A 19962-nucleotide genomic window follows, 5' to 3' on the forward strand; every position below is an offset into this window, starting at 1 on the left:
CCTGCCACAGCATGGCTAAATGAGTGGTAAGTAGGTCCACACATGGGATCTGAACCTTCGAACCCCAGGCCACCAAAGCAGAGTGCTAAACTTAAGTGCTACACCACTGGGCCAGCCCCTGGCTTTTTTTACATTTTAGTAATAGAATTATAAATAAACCTGACAGAAAAATGTAAGAGAAAAAAACTGAGAAAAGACAAACTATCTAGAAATTTCTTAGGAATAAATACTACACTAACTACATCTTTAGGAGCTCATTCTATCTTTCAGTTTCTTTCCTCCCTCCTACCCTCCTCCACCCCCCCACCTCTCCATCTCTCCCTCTGATAGCAATCTTTAGCTTAATAGTGTGAATCTAGACACTTCATATGCTGCCTAGTTAGCTTAGCTGGTTACATTATAGTTAACCCAGGCAGTTAACTATTCAAATTACCATGATAATAAAAAGTAGGTCATGTAGAAGCCAATTTAAAAGTGGTTCTCATTTTTTCAGAGGACCGCTAGATTTTGAGAGAGCAAATGAACCACAAGTTACTTGCAGACATATGTGTATGTGTGTGTGTGTTCTTTACAAATCACAACTAAATTATATTCGTAATGACTTCCATGTATAAGAGATTTCACATATAGATTTTCAGGCAACTTAATCAAATTTCATGAAATAACCTAATGATCAGCATGCAATAGTGTGATTTCCATTCTTTCTTAAATATCTTGAATATCTTTCCTTGGATATATGTTACAGTTATATACATGTTTTTAGCTATTTTGTATATTTGTATATAGTCATATACAAGTTTTCTTTGGCATCTCTTATATAAGTTAGGAAATAAGACATCGTTATAAAGAGTTTCTTTAAAGTACTCACTTGGAATCAGTGGACAATTATTAGCTGGAAGTCTGGTATAAACACCATGAAATAACTTACTTTTTGATATATATACTTAATAAATCAGTTCAATATTTTCAAAATATTTTTATATTATTTCATATTATGGACTCTTCATACAATTTTTAAAGAATAATATGAAATAAGATTTTTACCGAAAAAGCAGAAAACAGAAAAGTAAAATATAATAAAAAAAATTTCCAATACTATGACTCAGCAACAAATAAATTTTAAGTTCCATATTCATCCATTATATCCTAAAGAATGCTTTAGCTATATTTAGTTTTAATTATTTTTTCTCAGTAACATCCTTATCACTTCACAAACACCATAAGTAAAACATTTTAAGATTGTGACATAAAAGATTGTTTTACATGCCACAGTGAAGCGACTATCAGAATCCACTGTCACATTAAAACACACAGAGAACAATCTTTATGAACAATAAAGATAATTCAAGGAAAATTAAATCTCAACACACAACGTACTTAGAAATGGATTTGAGTCCTCAAATTTATTGAAAGATGACATGATTATTTTGTGCCACAGGATCTACTAGTAATCTATTCTCCTTTCTTCATTTTTTTTTTTTTTAGCTCTGAATATCTTAAAAATTACCAAAATTTTGAGTGTCTTCACTGTTTTACCCCTTCTTCACCAGAGGACAGGCAGGAGCAAGAAGAGAAATTGAAATTCATATCACACAAGTTTGCAGTTTAAGTGTCTTGGTAAAAACACTAGTGGAAGACAAATCTGAAAGTACTAAACTGGGGCCGGCCGGGTGGAGCAGCGGTTAAGTTCGCACGTTCCACTTCTCAGTGGCCCGGGGTTCGCCGGTTCGGATCCTGGGTGCAGACACGGCACCGCTTGGCACACCATGCTGTGGTAGGCATCCCACATGTAGAGGAAGATGGGCACGGATGTGAGCTCAGGGCCAGCCTTCCTCAGCAAAAAGAGGAGGACTGGCAGTAGTTAGTTCAGGGCTAATCTTCCTCAAAAAAAAAATAAAAATAAACTGGCCAGCAATGCTTTGGGAATGATCCATGATACCCCTATCCATATTGTTATGATAATAAATAATGTGGATCAATGCCCATTTCCTATCTCAGCCAAAACTGGTTTAAATACACTGGTTGAAAATAAGAGTTTATACTACACAGGAATAAAACGTGAATCAGGCTTACAAACAATATTAATTTTTAAAATAACTTTAGTGATCTCCAATAGTAGGTTTAAATAGATAACTAATTTTTATTTTTATCACTTAAACCTTGAATCCTTTAACTCAGTTTAATGGTTTAATTTATGGTCTAATAAGCTTATTCAATTCAAAAAGCCCTCCCCCCCCCATTATATTAAGACATTTTCAAATAAATTTTCTACATTGTTTGCAACAAAAACTTAGAAAAAATATATATGAACAACATGAAACCCAATCATTAATAAAAAGTTGGGATATGTACCCAAACTCTTTTGAAAAGTAATAAAATATAAATACAATTTCGATTCAAAAATACCAAAGCAAAAGCGCATGTATTCTAAGGGAAGAGTAGATTTTCTATCATTAGCTGTGACATTACTTGCACAGGCATGTTTCTGCTTCAAGAGTCTCAGAAGTCAGAGAGAGGGACAAGGGAAGAAGTGGTGGTAAGTTCCTGGGCATGCTATGGAGGGATGAAATGCCAGGTGAGAAACTAGAATCAGGTATGGTCACCACGCTGTGGACCCAGACCAGACCAGGATATGGGGTAAAACAGACAAAAGAGTTCACACCCCAGCTCAGCTACTTTCTTGCTCAGAAGGTTAAGCAAGTCATTAACCTTCCTCACAGAGGACAGGAGAGCAGCAGCATTCACTGCTTTGCTCTGAGAATTGGGAGAGGTCTTCCCGGTAACGCGCCTACCAGAGTTCCTTGCACACAGAGAGAGTAACAGTAAACCATTGTTGTTTTCTGTGCTGCTGAAGCTGACTGTTCAAATTTTTTGTTCTCATTCTTCAGTATTCTCTCTTCTCCTACTTCCACTTTTTTTTGTTCCTTTTCCCCACTCTTTCATCGCCCACGTTTCTACTTTTCTTCCTTTTCTTTTCACCCCATCCTCATTCTCTCGTCCAGATTCTCTCTTCCTCTTCAACTTCCCTTCCTTTTGCTTCATTTTACTTCCTTGTAGTTTCCCTTTCTTTCTAGATTCATCACTGTGAGCAAAAAGTCTATAAAAATAGAGAGCTTTTTAGCTTAAAAAACATATTGAAAGTCTGTTCAAGGCCGACTACCATACTGTCTTTAATTTTCTTTTTTCCTGTGGTACATTCATTTAGCAAATAATCATTAAATCCATTCCATCTACATAACACAATGGCCCAGAACACCTGAAGTTCCCTCAGTAAAATAACACTCTTGCTGGTGAGACAAATCAACAACACATGGAACATGGGGAGACAAATCAACCACATATGGAAAATCAAAACACCATATACGAGAACAATGAAATAGATGTCATAACGCCACATATAATTGTCAAACATGAGTAAGTCCTGGGTAGGAGTGCATAGCAGGGAAGATTACTCCGGGTGGCAGTAATCAACCAATATCTTTTATGGAAAACATAAGCACCAAAGGTACTGACAGCTTCTCATTTCCTTGGTTCATTGTTGACACTACTGAGCAGGTTAACAAAACACATTAAATAAAAAATGTTAGAGATGTGCTGGCTCTCTACAGAAGCTAGGGCTTTTATCATAAAATATTTCTACATGTTTCCATTCACTGGCAATTGTTCCTCTTTTCACCACACTCACATATCCACATTACCACATCACCCAAGTTCTGTAGGATAATCATGTTTTCAACATTTTACATCATAAAAGCCCTGCCAAGAGACCCCAAAACATCTGGATAAAAAGCGAAAGCTTCAGTTTCAAGTGTTTTGTTTATGGGATGCTAAATTATGGCAAGAGCAAACCATGGAAAGATTAAATCTTACATAAATGTGAACAGACAACACACACACACATTTGTTAGCTACGAGCCTGAGTCGGCACAGTAATCGATCGTGAGGGCAGCACATTCACACTCTTTGAAGGCAAAACAGCAGCTAGCCTTTCCCTCAGGTTTTAATAAGGTTTTGAATTTGGAGAAACTCAACCAAAATGTTCATATCAATTAAAAATCTATGAAAATACTCTAAAACACAACATGGTTATAAGTATTTTAATATAAGCATCGATATAAGAAATAACAAACTTGACAAGGAAGTAACCATGATGTCTAAAGACAATTTAACATCAAACTGAATCTATATCCATAAAATAGCATAATCACAGATGATAGGATGATTAAAAATTAAAAATATCTCTGAGTTTTAAAATATTTACCGTGTCTGTACCAATCCACATTGTTGGAAGAGAAACTGAACCATAGTCTCTTAGACAATAATGTCAAAGAATCAACTAGCACTTGGCAGACTGCCAAGCAGGAGCTACAGTTTTATTCAGTGACGAGTCTGTCAGTGTTCTGCTTCACAAAGTTCTGAAGCTAATCAAAGTCAATGCTCAACGTGCCGCCACACCACAACTTACTCTGCAGCTTTGCAAAGCACTCCCAAGACAGCGTGATGTGTACAACTACTGTGAACACACTCACATATGTAAAGAAGAGAAGTAACAATGAAGGCAGACAGATTAGAAACCACATCACCACATTCATGCTATTCTTTTTCCCCAAAGAAAAAACCTCGAAAGCATTTAGGATCTCTCTGCTTCTAATCCTTTCTGTATCCTCTAATTGGATAATTGTTAATGGATACCTTAGTTAAGCTGCATATTGACCTAAAAATACAAATACATTGCTATTTCAAATGTTTAAATACTCCAAGCATAAAATATATAGAATATATTTTCTAAAAACAACTTAGAATACACTATTTTCACTAATGAGTTTAAAGATCTATCTCTGGTGATACAATATGGAATAATGATAACCAGCAACAAAATGAATTAAAACAAAACATAAATATTAGAGAGCCATTATAGAGTTTAAGAGAAAAATTTTAAATTAAAGAAAAACTGTTCAAAACCTGCAGTATTATCTACATGGCTTTGTTTACATTTATGTATTATGCTTCATAGAAAAGTTTTCTAAGACAGATGCCAAGAATGACCTCAATTACTAAAATATACTTGCCTTCATTTCTCAGTGTACGTATACTTTACCTTGCTAAAGCAACTTATAATCTTCTTGATCAAAAGTAATTGACTTAGTAACTATATTTTCAAAACATTCATTTGTTCTAATATTTAAATCATTAATTTTTACTTTATAAATATTTTTGCATTTTTTAAAAACCACATTTGTGAGAAAGCAATGTTGACTTTCACAACCTACGAATCTAGAGTTATATGTCATAGCAGAAAAATTCAGAATGTCAAAAGTTACAAAAATTAAATTATGCCACAGGCACTTTACACAGCCATGACACTTGATTTTAACCACGACAGTGCTGGAAAATCTGTAGAGGCAAACACACATGCCCACTCCAACACATACACAACACAAAAGTTAAATAATATACATGAAAGTTTTAGTAGTTTAAAAGTAACCTAAATTATATACTGCTGGGACAGTTAAGCTGAACTCCATTTTCTTGCCATGTGATTTTTGTGCATAAAATTTTTGCACCCCCTGAATTGTTCTATTTCACCCTCCATGCCAAGAAAGACTAAGTTCTATCATCTTTTTGTGTGTGTGCCAGAATTGGCTTAACTGATCTTGCCTACATCTTTTGGAGGGAAAAACAGCCTCTGTAAGATAGAAAGCTTCTCCCACTACTCACTTTTGATTTCTGTAAGCTTGATAGATCGTTGCCAGGTTCCCTGGGATGAGACATGAGGAGGAGGCACAGAATTGCCAGGGGTTTCCACTAAAAAGACCAGCACCGTGGGCAGCACTAATCCTGCACCTGTGATGTGTTATTCAGCAGTTAAGAAATGCAGTCCAGACTGTGGCTGCCTAATACAGCTCAGCTGTTTTTCTCGGTACTCCCTTTGATTATAAGCTGGCAAGAGAGATTATTCCGGTCAGGCAGCGAGCTTTGTTCAGGATACATGGCATATGACAGTGGAAAGGTAAGAGAAAGGAAACCTTAGAATCAAAAAAATAAATAAAAAGAAAGAAAGAAAAAAAAGTCACTGACCACAGTATATTACGTAACATTTCCAGATGGTTAAAAGCTGCCTCTGATTTATATGCAAGGCAGAAAAATATATGACATTAAAATACCTAAAATCTACTTTTTGATATTACCCTTTGACATTCAGAATGGTTCTTTAGCATGCAACTCTTAAGTTTATTTTAAAATAAAGCACAACTTCACAAGTTGATCAGCTACATAAATATTTTAAAAATTTTCTTTAAAGAGGTTTACCTATACTAAATGTCAGACTCCTTTCATGATTTGGAACCTTTGAAGATATTGGGAAAACTGAAACCAAATGATTACCACTTATTTTATCTTTGTATTAAGTCCGCCATATCATTTGACTTGACTCATTAAAATTTTTTATATAAAATTTATATTTAAGACACAACTATCCTACTTATCATGTATCATTAAACCAGCATAAGATAGTACTTGAACCAGCATAAAACTACCAGCAAGTCCAAGCTGATTTAAGAAATACGTATCATACATAAGGCTGTCTACAAAGCACTCTGGCTTCACGGAAATGAAGAAGAAATGGCCACCATGTTCACAAACCTTAAAATCTAATTGGCGTGGAACAGAAGTTACCTTTTTCGTTGTTGTTATTTTGTCACAAAAGGACTGCTGACCATTCACTCACACTAAAACTTTCACTCTATTTCCTTTCATACTCTATATAAACACAAAACCATCTGTCCCCCAAGCTAGTATCTGTGCCATTTTCAATAAATAATCTAAAACCTTATTCAAAAAACAGATACTGTTTCCTAACAGATGGTTGAAAAACAAAAAAATTATTTATATACACAAAAAGAGCTGAATTGAAGAAAACATATAAATTTCAAAATGTAAATATAATTTAAATGCATATATTAAAGAAAATGTTTAATAATTTATTGTGTTCATTGATTAGATACTAATTACCTGCTAAGCCAAGCACTGTATAAAAATAGAAAAATTCTGTATGATATATCTTAGGAGCAATAGGTTCAAAAGAAATTCCTGTGTTCATAAAAACATTCTCTGTCATCAGAATCTGACAAGTCTTATAGCTTTCCCTTATATTCAGAGATACGTGTTAGAGAAAATACTATATTCAAAGTTCCAAGTAAGACTTTGAGGCCAAGTGAAGGAGGGCCAAGATTTAGTAGTTATGCCACAAAATGTTATATTCATAGTCTCCTAACTGTCCCCATTTGTGCAACCAAGGTAAAATAAGATGGTTGAATTGGGTCCTGGGTATGTATATGACTAGAAAATATACAGACTCTTGTTATTTTAAGACAAAAAAAATTTTTTTTTCTGAAATTATACTTAATTGGCCATTAAAATAGTGCTAAGATTCTCAACCACCATCCACTTTGCTTTGGTTTATGGGAATAAGATTGCCAAAGGACAATCTTGTTGACTTTTGGGCAGAAACACCAAGGAAAGATCTGAATTGAGACTGTGTTATTCTAACGATGGCGTTATCTTACATCTGGGTATGGCACACAGTGGAACATTCTGGCCTGATACTGTTCAAGCTGTCCTTCTTTCCATAAACAAATGGCTTCAGTTTTCAAAACATCCTCCCAAAACCATCTTATTTTCTTTATTTTTTAACTGTATAAAGCTAGGAGACTGAGTCGCCAAGGCTTTGAAACATCCTACTGATCTTACCTTTAAATTTTCCCTCTTTATATTTCTTTATCCAAATTCACATCTTCTCATTTATGCCAATAATGTACCCACCCACACATTATATTCGAAGGTCAAAATGTTTCCTTCCTCCTCTTTTAAATAATTAGCAGTATGGGATCTCACAATAAACAACCAACAAAAAAAGAACAACAAAAACCCTGAATCTAAGATGCTGCATGAAAAATAATTCTCTCTCATAAGCCTTTCTTCACATGTTTCTATATTTTAAGCCACACCAACATAAGGCAGGTATATCTGTGTGTGTTACATTTTTTCACCCTGCAATATTTTGATAAGTTGGGTATGTGATCTTAACTTCCAGTAAGAAGGCAAGAAATAAAAAGTTAAGTTCCATCCAAATGACCACAGTGCTCCCTAAAATAATAATATAATATGGGAGAGCAGAGGACAATGTCTATCCTAAATGGCCACTTCGGTTACAAAGTTTTCCACATTTACAAAAAACAAATGAGATGAAACAAAATATTTTAGGAAAATGTACGGGTTGCTCCTTCAGCTGTTAAAAAACCATCCTCTGTGTTGCCATACAGAATGCCCCATTCTCTACCTAAAAACCCAGAAGATAATTCAACATGGGAGGCAAGCATTCTCCTTATTCGATGAATGAGAGACTGCTAAAACCTGTCAGGCTTTAATGCTTATGGTAATCAGGCCCGCTCATCCTCACTCAGGATGAAGTCACATAGTTTTTTCTTTCGTTTAGCTTTTTCCCTAAAGAAAGAGCATGATGATTTTTCAGAATGAATAGGCCCCATTTATGATAAATGATTAGTTAACAAAGTTACTTATTTTCTTCCCATCTTTCTTGGTAGACAAAAAATATTTGCTTTCATCCTTCAAACCATAGTAGCTATTTGGTGGTCATCTGAACACTTCCTGACGGCTCACACTCTCTATCATCAAGTCAAATAGCTTGGCCAGGAAAGTATTAAACTTGTGCTACTTATTAATTAGACAGATAATCTGGAATAAAACAAATCCCTCTAACAACTACTTCCTAAAAATTTTTCACCCCAGCCCTTAGAATATGGCCCTTTGTGTCAGCTTTTTTGCATGCTAAAATCGTGGTAAAGGACATATTTCTCTTCCCATTTCATACCAATAAGGGGGGAAAACAAGCCTTGTCCAATAGGCGCCATCCCAAACACTCCACCCCACCCCCATGCCAGGCTCTTGCCTTGTAGAGTTCAGTGTCTCCTCACTAGCAAGAAAGTATAAGCAGAGAGATCATTAGTTATGACATGGAGACGCTAGCAGATAATGTTGACTCACTTCAGGAACTACTAAACTATAAACAATGTGCTGAAAGCCATTTATCTGCATTTTAGCATAAACAGCAGAGGCTACTCAATTAAATAGACTGCAAGGAATAAGTTGCTGATGCCAAACCAAGGGAAGCTTAATTCTGAAAAGAAAAATCTGTGAATTTAACAAAAATCAATGTAGGATCCCAGGGATGCTGAAAGAGAAGAAATTGAACATTTAATTTTATAATATAAATATATAAAATATATTCTTAAAGGCCAACTGATTCAGTTACCGAAGCTACTGCAGAGTAATCTGAGTTCAAAGTAAATTTACTGCTACTTGATAGATATTTTCTCTGAAGTGACAACATTTATGGTAATACTGACGCTGAGCAAATCTACATTATTAAGGAAAATCTTGCCTATCACTGTGTAAAAAGTAAAGTTAAATTAGGTCAGTTTTCTTTATTATTCCTACTCACAAACAATTTAACTATTTTGAGAGAGAATTTCTAAATGACTCCTCCCAAGAAAAAGAAACACGAGTGCTATTTTACATCTATTTACATTTATTATGTAACTATATATACATATTTCTCTCTCGCACATGTTAAAATGCTTCAAGGAAAACCCTCATCTATCATGGAAACTCGGAGGCTTATTCCGCAGTTGATTAGAAGGATATGAGATAAATCCAGGCCCTTACTGAAAGAACCATATACAGGTAAAGCAGGACATTTAGAACTTATTTTTCCTACTTGTCAGAAAGCAAATCAAAATCTGCTCTTTTTCACACTTCCAGATGTCAGAAGCTTTTCAAAACAATCTTGAGGTCAGAGAAGAGAACACACAGGTGTGTGTTATGTCAACTACTGAAAGAAACTGCAGGTTAGCCTGGAATCTGATCCTTCCACCAACACATTCTTGTGGGCATTACAGACACTCCCTGGAGGAATATTACACTAATGCTGACTAATTGTTAAAAACACCCCAAGTCTCATTAGCTCTATTCCTTAGTAGTATTGTTCAAAAGCACCTCTGCTGGTAACATCAAACTCACTGGTACCTCTTAGTAAACCTTTAATGTTTTCTCCAGTCTCACCTCTTCTGTTCTACTTCACTGACAATACAACAGGTTGAACAACAATAAAATTTTCAACACACATAAGTTTTTGTCACATCATGAAAACTATGACAACCCAGAAAAAAATTAAATGTTAGGATAACAGCAACAAATGCTTAAGAATAACTGGTTCACATTAATGGTCACTTGCTCTTGGGGAAACGCTTACATAATTTGACTGCTGGTGTAACAAGGTTGGGACAGAAAGATGGCAGTAGTATTTCAAATCTGAAATTTCCAGTGCTTACGCTAGAAAACCATGAACTTAGTCATTCAAAATCTCTATTAAACACAAACAGCAACTTAAATGCGACATGTTCTTAATCTTAAAAATAAATAGCGACTGGAAGGAAATTCTTGCCATTAAATGACTGAGTTCCCAAGCAAGATTAGAAAAATTCTGCCTCCTAGTATAATGACCTAATAGTCATAGATTTCTGATTATGTTTATTAATGATCCAAAATCATCACCTCAATTTAGACTTAAAAAAATCATCACCAACCATATTAACATTCATTCAAAAGATTCAGTATATATAACCTTCCTTTTCACATGCACACATCCCACAAATATGTCCACAGTGACGATCTACAAGTCACAAATTATTCCCACAAAATCTGTCTCTTCTTGCCAAACGTTCCTAGTATTTTCCAAACCTCAAAAATGTGTCACTACTGAACAAACCCCCCAGCTAATGATCAAAAAACTGAAACTGTTAAAACATTTTTTCCTTTTTCTTCTCAGTCCATCTCCCAGCACCTGAATGCTCGTGCCCTGGTGACAAGCTAAAGCTCAGAGCGATACACCATGGCACTCCATGCTCCTGCTGTGACACTGGCAGTGGCTGACACATTTGCTTATGTTTCACAGAGACACATGCCTAGGTTTTCAGCTTTATTTCTCTTTTCAGTAGCAGCAAACCCACAGGCCTTTAGTGGCCATATTCCACAATGCATGGGGAAACTGGGCAGGCGCTCTCTCCACTCCAGTATACCCGTAGAATGTGCCTTTTTGATTTGAGACCCTTTTCTGCCTTCCTTCCTCCTATCTTGTCTCCCAACCCCCAAAGGCTTTTCAAAAACTTCAGTATTCTTGAAGGCCCAGATGTCTCCTTTCTTCCCTCCCACTCCCACTGAGAAGATAGGAAACACCAGGTGTGAAATGTCCCCTCTGCCCCCCTCCACTCGACATACACTCCTGTTTGTGAACTTTCATCCTTGCTTGTTGTGTCTCAGGGGAGCTGCCCTGTTAGTCTGCTGAATCCCGTCTCTTCTCACATACCCAGACACCCAGCCAGGACCACAGTCTGTCTCAGAGGATGGTCTGCGTTCATACGTTCCTTCCGGGGTTATGAACAAAGAGTAGTTTTCCCAGCCTAGATGAACCCCGCCGAAGAGGAGTTTTAGGACAAAGAGAAAATGAGTGCACTGGGAAGAAAGGGCAAAGGAACCATGAAAGGAAAACCTGAGATGCTTATGCTTGTGCCTTTATATCAAAATGTAGTAACTTACATACAAGACGTAACCAAGCACCAACTCTTACAATAGGCCAAGTCACACGTGTAAGAGGATAACTACACTCCAAACAGGTCTAAGAATCATGATTTCTAGCCCGGGCTAGGCTACTGACTTGGAAATCTCCAGAAAGTCCAGAATGTTTTGTTTGGAAAATCAGCACAGTGACGATTTACCAAATAAGGCTTAGGCAGTAAACATAGGTTCTCAGGAAATGTTTGTGGAAGGAATGCCAATGAATGAATTAGATCACTAGAAAAGACAGCCAAACATACCTGTCTAGATTAGAAATTTAGTGTGAAGGAAATGACCCTGAGTCAACACCATAATATAGTAGTGCCACACAGTGACTGCTTTTCCCATGACCACATTGTCTGGGTGGGTAACAAGGAGAGTGATAATGGTTGTTTCTAAAGAAAGGAATCGTGTGCAGAAACAAGCAGTGGCTGCTCCAGTAACCAAAATATACCCAAACACTGTAACACGTTAAACCCCTAACTACTTTCAACTCTATCCTTACCTAACAAAGAATTTGGGAAAAGGACATCTAACCTCCCACTGCCTAAGATCATAAGCAGTCATGGACAGGAAGAATAACAATAAATCCAAGCCTGCCTGACTACGAACACAGGAAATCATTCACGACTAAGTACATACATCTTTATATATTAGAGATGGATGTACATATGGGTATCCCTGACTTCATGCATCTAGTTTCAGGCAGATTTTAAGGCTGGCATCTACATTTACATATTTAGGGAATATTACCTACACATAAAATTATTTATGCTACTGAGTTTGCATTAATGAGTTTACTAAGAAAGGGATTTGAATAGACTGAAAGGCGACTATATTATATTAGAGAATGGGAAAAAAAATGACAGGACAAATGGCCAACAATGAACAGTAGTTGTGAATTTCCAAATAATTGTCATTTCCTCTGAACTCAATATTTACACAAACTATACAGCATAAACTCAATCGATTAAGTTTATGTTTATAATTCTACTTAGTAATAGTAAAATGAAAAGAAATTTTGAAGAAACACAAAAAGAATAAATGTAATAGACTGGTCGTACCAAAACCTTCATTCCATCCTCCACAAGGTATCTTCGGGTTGTGGGTGAAGACAGGAGGCATCAGCATGCATAGCACAGTACTACGCCCTCCTCCTAAGAAACCACCAAAAACAGCGTGATCCTGAAATCTTATTAGCCTGCTCTGAGGAGATGGGTTGTCTGACCCTGACTGTCACATGCACTTTCCTGTTCCAAACACTCCCAGTTCCTTTTGCTTTTTAATTACATATTAAGTCTCCCCACACACCCTCTTTTTAAATCACGTCAGCTAAATTTCTAATGAGTACTGAGTTCCTAAGGACTGAAAAAAAAAATCTATTGGCAATTTTGTTACTAATAGAAGTAATGAACATCAGCCAGTAGTCATAGAAGGTTATGGCTATTTACTATTAACATTTTTGTCTTCTTTCTCATTTGTTTTTGTTTCCGTTGGCATCTACGTAGGATGGGTAAGTAGAGTTCTTGCCAAAGATACTTGAGATCTTTTAATCTGGCCAAGCAAAGAAGAATAGAAGGAGGCTAAGAAAGGATGGGAACAACTATGTTAAAAATGCTGCCAGGTTCAAAGCAACTTAGGGGTCACGACAGTATATCTGCATACCCTGGGTTACCTTATCAGTGACATGAGATGTAGGAAGATATGTTCTCTAACCTTCCTTCCACTTCAAATACGTTATGGTTCTACATAACTTAGAATACACCGATAAGCATTCTTTTTTCATATCTATAGCATGAAAAGGGTGTATTGAATGTTATATTAATAAAATATAAGAATCCCAGTTCTGCTACTTATTAGTTGTCTGAGCTGAAGCAAGTTCTCAATTTCCTTTGGTCTCAAACACTTCAGAGTAATGGTACTTACACTTCAAGGAGTTTTTCCAAGGATTATACGAGATATAATCATTTATCTATGCCCTAGTATATGTTTATAGATCATATAATGTAATTCTCAAAATATTTGTTTTATAGATGAGGGGAAGGAGGTTATTTGCCTGAGAACAAACAAGTGAGCAGTAGGCAAAGGCGGGATTCAAGCTCTAGTCTTTGCGACTTTCAAGAGCAATGACAGCTACAGACAGCAATTCTCAAATATTTTGTTCTCAGGACCCTTTCACATTATTAAAAACCATTGAGGACATCAAATTTTTGTTTGTGTAGATTATAGGTATCCATATTTACCATGTTAGAAATTAAAACTGAACAGTTTTTAATATATGATTCATTTAAAAATAACAACCTATCCATTTTAACATATTTTCAAAAAAATAATAGTGAGAAGAGTGGCACTGTTTTACATTTTTACAAGTTTCTTTAATGTCTGACTTAATACAGTGACATAATGCATAATGTCTCAGTCAACGATGGATGGCATATACGACAGTGCTCCCATAAGATTAGTACCATATAGCCTAGCTGCGTAGTAGGCTATACCGTCTAGGTTTGTGTAAGTACACTCTGATGTTTCCACAATGACGAAATCCCCGTCATTTAGCAATGCGTGACTATAGAAGAAACTGGACATCTGCTTCTTCATTAGATGTACAATATGTTCTTGTGGTTGACATATATAAAGAATATATGGCACAGACATGTAGTTAGAAAAGGAGGAATATTTTAACAGCTTTTTCATATAATGGTGGTTATTCTTTGATACTACACAAAAATTGGACAAGTAGAAGTCTCTTAAAAGTTGGTTGCAATGTGGAATCTGAAACCCTATCAATGAAATTTTTATATTCTGATAAATTAAAATCTACTGTCTATCATGTACTTTGAATGGACTTTTTAACACATGCATGAATATAAAACAATGGGCATTAATCATCTGGAGAAAAAATTTTGGTTCGCTCACTCATGCAGATCAGTTCTGTGAATTACAGGATTACAAGCTTTCCAAAATCCTAATTTTCGCTTGAAAATTTGAGTTTTATCATTAGCAATAAATACTGTCAATTGTTTTCCTTGAAGTGACAGGCTCTCTTCATTCATTCTTGAGAACATGCCTGCAAATACCCAAGTCCCAGTAACCACAGTTGTCAGTCATTCTTTCTAGTAAAAAAAAAAATGCATTTCATGAAAAAAGTCTCAAGGTAATCATTAATCTTCAGTACGCTGAAGAATTTCATTATGTACACTGCACATTTGGTCATACATTATATTAAAAAGACATTCACTCAGAGGTTGGAATTTAATAAAATTATCAATTTTTACTGCTGCATTCAGGATATTACTAAATGAAGCTAGCTGTTTGGGTTTGGTTAGCTGGTTTGATGTTTGGCTGGTTTGGTGGCTAGTTTTTACTTTGAGTGCACGTCAGTGAAGAATGCTAGTAGAATTTGGTGCTCAGCCTTGCTCTGTGCTAAGGTCCTACCAGCAGCTCTATCCACCATCTCTTTTGTACCATCAGTGCAAATGCTAATCATACATCTTAACATTATTATGCTTGTGAGTCATACTTTGACAACTGGCGTACTAGATGACTGACTACTGGTCATTAGAATGAGATACGTAAATTTATATATATTTCAAGATAAGTTAAGAAATTTTAACTATGGTAGAAGAGAAGGTAGTTGTGTATAAGCGATGATTTTAAAAAGAAAGAAAAAAACGAAGAAAAAATATATAAGTATTGATGCCTTTTGAGATCTAAAGAGGGATTTTCACTTAGAAACACTAGATTGCTCACAAAAGTATTGTGTGCCCAATACATGTGAAAGCAATTATTAATGTAAATTTATGCTTTAATGCTTTTAATTGTTCTTTAAATGCAAAATTAAGGTACAGAATCTTAATTAATCTAGTACCATTAGATGCTGCCAGTTATGAAATGTTGACAAACACTTAAGAAGAAATGATTCATTAATATGAGAGTAAAATAAACACACAGACAGTTCACATTCTCGAAAAGTAATCAAAGAAAGAAAAAGAGTTTGCCAAATGTGGCACTAGACAGTCATGGTTGATTTTTGTTTGCTTTGCTTTGCTTTGCTCTGAATTCTGATTGTGAGCTATCATAGGTATTACTTTCTGTTTCTTCTTGCGATTTTTTCTTTTTCATATCTGAACACTGAAAGGTTAACTATATTGAGATAAGCTTTTCTTTAATTATATTTATGTCTTGATTTGAAATTAGTTTAACTCTTGATTTCCTAACACAGATCAGTTTTTCCTTCATGCTCAGAAAACAGCCAATTTTGAATTAAGAAAAGTCAGATTTCTCTCATATAAAGGTCTTAAAGAAGGGTTACAGTTAACAGACCTGTTTTTCTTACCTAAAAATATTATATGGAGAAACTGAAAGTATCTGTCTCACACGAGGCCTTAAATGTACAATTATTTCACACTCAGGTAACACATTTAGAATATTACAACTGGAATATGAGCTGCAGAGAGCAAGAGCTCTCCGTCTGTGGTAGCGATGACCCCTCCACATCTAGAAGAGTGTCAGGCACTCGGTCGGCGTGCAACACATATAACAACTTCCCTAAAGGTTTCAAGGATCATCAGACACGAGAGAATGTACAAATACTATTATCTCACACATATGTATAATTATGATGTCACCTCAGGGCTGTATGTGTGCTCTACTGTAACACTAAATTGCTATTTGGTAAATTCTCCACTTTTAAAATTGAAAACAAACTGCAAAAATGCAGCTGAATTTTTCTGACATTCCTTCTGTCCCTTAGCCATATAATTTTCAAACTCAAGAAATAGACGCTTTGACAGAGGCAATTCAATTAAATTATATTTTAGGTTAATACGGAGTGGAACATTGGAACTTGAGTGTGAGAGAGGAAGATTCTGAACACGGTCTCCAGTGGCAGCATGGCCTGCACAGCACTTTACAGAAGAGCACATGGGTGCAGACCATGCCCAGCGCCACTGATTAGCTGCACGCCTTTGAGCAAATTCATTAGTTTCTTAGACCTCCATTTCTCCACCCTGAAAACAGGAGTAATAATGTCTACTTCTCATATGGTTGTTGCTCAGATAAATGAAATGCTATATAAAGCACTTGGCACAAGGCTCAATGACTGAGATAAAGTAAATGTCCAATAAATACTAGTTCATTTTTCAGAAATCCATGGCTTAAAACTTGACAGTAAAGATTGTGAGGTTTATAACACAGAAAAGGATACATCTTTCACTCCAACTACGTGAGGTATAAAAAGCCACTACAAGAATCCAGAATCAATTTAAAGATGTATATCAGTCTAAAATTATGCACACACAAGTGTATTTTCTAGAGTGTGATAAATGACCTGCTGGTATTTATCACTGGTAACACCTACTGGCACTAATTCAAATTTCCAATTTTCAGTCAATTTTTGCCGCTTTCTGATTTGTTTTATAAACTGATTTCACTAATTGGAAGAAAAGACATGTGGAAATTCCATTATCATGGCTCCTGCTAGTACTGGTAAACAAATGTGGGACTACTCAAAGGAACAGCACTACAGAACATTAGGTATTACATAAAGTGCACCAGTATTACTTACTGATATTTAGGTCTGTGTGGTGTGGCACGTGGACTTTGCCTCCAGAGCACTTTACATAAATGCCTCTTACAAATAGCATGCCCTGCCTGTACACCACATTCAATTCACTTTACACGTTATTACCAACTGCTAGGTAATATTAGGGACTACTTTTTAAAATATTTTATATCTTCATAGCATCTTACACTTTGCAAGATACTTACATGAATATACATGTGTGTTAAATAAATTCAGAAATCATACACACATACATTCTATAACATCCACATAAAGTGTTAATAAAGTTTTAAAACTGGCCTACATTTAATCATTTACCTCAGCTCTCCCATTGATATATAATCATGAAAAGCCAGTTATATAACTACACTGGACTCTAATTTCCTATTTTTTAATAAGAAGAAAATTAAGAGAATATATAGGTAATATGGATACTCACTTTAAAATGTATAAAGACAATTTAAAAATCATTTGTAGAAAGTGGCTTGTCAATTAACCCCGGCCTGTATACAAAGGCTATCACAATGTGCTTTGTATGCTTCAGCCAAGTGAATAACAACCACTGAAATGATACACAAATGAAAGGAAGAAAACTACTACTTACTGGGTAGTAACAGGTGAAACACTGTTGTAAGAGCATGCGAAAGCATGTTTTCAAATAATTCTTACCAGAGCCCAGCAAGGTAGGTACAATTATTCTCATTTTTATAAATGGCTGAGGCTCAGATATAAAGTCTTAAGGCTGTGCTGAGATTTTCACTACTCCATATAACTGCTTTAAGCAAATCACTCAATAATAACACTGTGATGTCACCACCAGCAGATGTGTGCAGCTTTGATGTCTTTTCCCCCAGTAGCAAGGATAGGTTTTCCTGAGTATGCCATGTTCCCTTGTGGCAAAATACAAGCTGTGGGCTGCAACCCTCCTGTCTATCCCCTTTATCCCTGTCCCTAATCAGTACTACTGTCGTACTCTCTGATCTCCCTCCCACTTTTATAATCCATTATTTGCACTGTTGCCTTCTAAAAATAACAACACACATACCAAACTTGCAAAAGCAAAAAGCTAAAGCAAAATACACCAAAATCGTTAATGGTTCTAAAGTTCTTAGGAAGGCATTCAAGGTTCTCCACGAATTGACCCAACCTATCTTTCCAGCTTCATCTCCATTGTCCATGGTCCACTCTATGTCCACATCTAATTCTTATTATATGCACCATGTTTTTTATATTCCCATGCCTTTGCTCATAATATTCTTTCAGTCTATAACAGCTTCCCTCTCCTTCGTCATGTTCTATGTTACATTTCCCAATCAGAAATATATGCATCTTTTTTGATGTTTCCATGGAACTTCCTATGTTATGTATTTTACTCTACCTGAAATAGTAGCTGCATGCATACATTCTGGCCTATCACCTATCACCCTCTTATTGCAGGAGTATAGTTTATTTACATGAGTCACCTAATTGATTCATGATTTGCATAATTAGCTGTGTGACCTCAGACAATTTACTTAACCTCCATGAAGCTTCATATCCTCATCTGCAAAATGAGGATAATAACAGTATTTATTCATTCACATACGTAAAATGCTTAGAACAGTACTCAGAGTTTACCCCAAATAAGTATGCACAATTTGTATATTATTATTAGCTGAAATTTGTGACCAAAGAATTTCATTGTTTGATGTTAACTGGCTCACCCAGGTATAAACTCTGATTCTAGCCTTTGCAAATTTTTGAAGGAAAGACATTTACGTTTTTAAGTGTAAAAATTTTATTTTCTTAAAACAAAACTAGATTACTTTATAACTTTTCAAAGTACTTTTATATGAGCAAATATATCTATTATCATAATGGACTAAAAGATAAGCTAACTATAGTCTAAGACGTTTCTAGAGTGTAATACTAATAAAGTCACAATGGATTCCTGCAGAGCATGAAATAAGCTCATCCCTCCAAGCAAAGCATCAGTTGCTCCTGGAATTTTAAATGAGGGCTGTGAATTAGGGTAGGACTCCTGGGAAGAGAGAAGTTTATTCACTGAACATTTCCATTTCTGCACACAATTTAGGAACTCTTTTTGCATGCTTTCTGAACATTCTGCCATTCACACAAAAAATTAAATCTGTTTTATAGTTACAAGACATTCATAGCTCAACATCTGGGTGTCCTTCTATTTCTCTCTTTGCATTAGACAACCTAACAACTTTGATTCTTCAGCTCTTGGCATCCACAACTAGAAAGGAAATGGGCGTCGGGGTTGTGATAGTGGCTGGATGGGAGAAAGAAGCCTCGTTATAGCATACAGCAAGAAACTGACTGCTTAGTACTAATGCACCAAGAGCCTGCTTGGAAAATGTAAAAATAATTAGCTGTATTCTCTAAACTAAAGAGTTTCCACTTCAAAGTGGACCCAGGAACAATGAGGACTAGATGGCTAGAAATATAAAGGCAAATTTAACAACAATCAAAACTGGGAGTAAACACCCAAGTATACAATAGCCACTAAATGGTAAAAAGGATTATATTCTAACATCAGGTCATTACTAATACTATATCATGCACATATAACAAATGAAAAGAAAGTCTCCCTATGATGCATCTAAAAACCTGAAGAATAAGTCATAGCAGATTCACTATCATCTCAAAAATTATAAATGTAGCACTTTTCTAACAGAAAATAATTATTAGAAATGACAGTTAAT

The 19962-nt window shown here is 35.6% G+C and overlaps 1 protein-coding gene across 27 annotated transcripts in view; it reads right to left on the reverse strand.

Moving 5' to 3' along the window:
- BMPR1B (bone morphogenetic protein receptor type 1B) overlaps nucleotides 1-19962 on the reverse strand; it is a 377788-nt gene that overhangs the window by 65432 nt on the left and 292394 nt on the right. For 3 of the 27 annotated variants that reach the window (XM_070262225.1, XM_070262229.1, XM_070262236.1), the window contains one exon: nucleotides 5719-6026. The exons of the other annotated variants lie outside the window; for them this stretch is intronic. The gene's annotated coding sequence lies outside the window, so the exon portion shown is untranslated. The remainder of the gene's footprint in view (nucleotides 1-5718; nucleotides 6027-19962) is intronic. 27 annotated transcript variants of the gene reach the window in all.

The sequence above is a fragment of the Equus caballus genome, chromosome 3 (genome assembly GCF_041296265.1).
Source record: "Equus caballus isolate H_3958 breed thoroughbred chromosome 3, TB-T2T, whole genome shotgun sequence".
In the NCBI taxonomy this organism is placed as follows: domain Eukaryota; kingdom Metazoa; phylum Chordata; class Mammalia; order Perissodactyla; family Equidae; genus Equus; species Equus caballus.